We start from the raw sequence: 1341 nt of genomic DNA on the forward strand, positions 1-1341 counted from the left end.
ATCCTGCTAAAATATTCAGCTATACAGTATTTTGGAAGTTTACAAAACATGAGAGGGTTCTAAAATACCCTCACAATGCTTCTATGGAATAATTATTATGTCCCCCTTCGAAGAAGGGAAAGCATGTTGCTTTGTTGCTGTCAGTCAGTCAGTTGGTCGGTCGGTCGGTCGGTCCACCAACAGTTTCCGTTCAATTTCTTCTCGTAGGATGCACATATTGAAATGAAAATTTTGTATACAGGTTTATCATAATAATATCTAGGTCAACTTCGATTTTGGGTACAAGCGAGCAATTTTCGACAGAGTTGTGCCCCTTGGATGTAGAAAAATTCCAATTATTTGCAGTTTCCATTCATTTTCTTCGTGTAGGATGCACATATTGAAATGAAATTTGGTATACTGGTTTATCATAATAATATCTAGGTCAAGTTTGATTTTGGGTACGATCAAGCAATTTTCGACAGAGTTGTGCCCCTTGGACGTAGAAAAATTCCAATTATTTGCATTTTCTGTTCATTTTCTTCGCATAGGATGCACATATTGAAATAAAAATTGGTATACAGCTTTATGATTTTAGGTACTGTCATGCATTTTTTGTCAGAGTTATTTGCGTTGGACTTAGAAAAATTTCAATTATTTGTAGTTTCTGTTCATTTTCTTCGCAGATGTTTCCAAGGGAGGGGGGCATAAGTGTTTTACAAACATCTCTTTTTTCACTTTCAATTTATCAGGTACTTGTCTGTTTTTCAGAAAAGCCTTTCTTTCCATTGCTAACCATGAATCATATACTATTTCATACTTATTTACTGACTATAAGAATGATAGCAAGTTTATTGCTAAAGATTCATTATACCAAAGAAAATTTATTTGTCTGCTAAATTGGGCTGATACTTCACTTACAGAGGGCTGTCGTGTAAAAGATGCCCAGGAACAGGTTAAGGTCATAGCAAGCTTGTGTATAGAGAACCTGTCAGGACCTTGCGTTCTTTCCTGATGTTGAAATTTGTTTCATACTTGCCTAAAGAGAGCCTTTAGAAAAAGGGTGTGTTTTTACCTTCAACTATCTTTCTAGGTCACAGGTCAAGGTCATATCAAAACTACCAGTATTTGAAAAATTCTTGTCAGGATCATATTTTTTTATATCTTGCCCATATTTCACCTTAATATTTCTTGTTGATTAAGGATGTAAAGTGACTTTGAAATGTTTTTTTTTAACTTAACAATTAAAGTCTAGCGAAGTTTTTTTTTTTCATGTTTACAAGAAGGGCCCTCTGAGATGGTCACATGATGTCTAGTTTTATCATAAATATGTATTATAATTTGTTGTAATCATGTGAAAAT

Source organism: Magallana gigas, chromosome 2 (genome assembly GCF_963853765.1).
Source record: "Magallana gigas chromosome 2, xbMagGiga1.1, whole genome shotgun sequence".
NCBI classification, from domain to species: domain Eukaryota; kingdom Metazoa; phylum Mollusca; class Bivalvia; order Ostreida; family Ostreidae; genus Magallana; species Magallana gigas.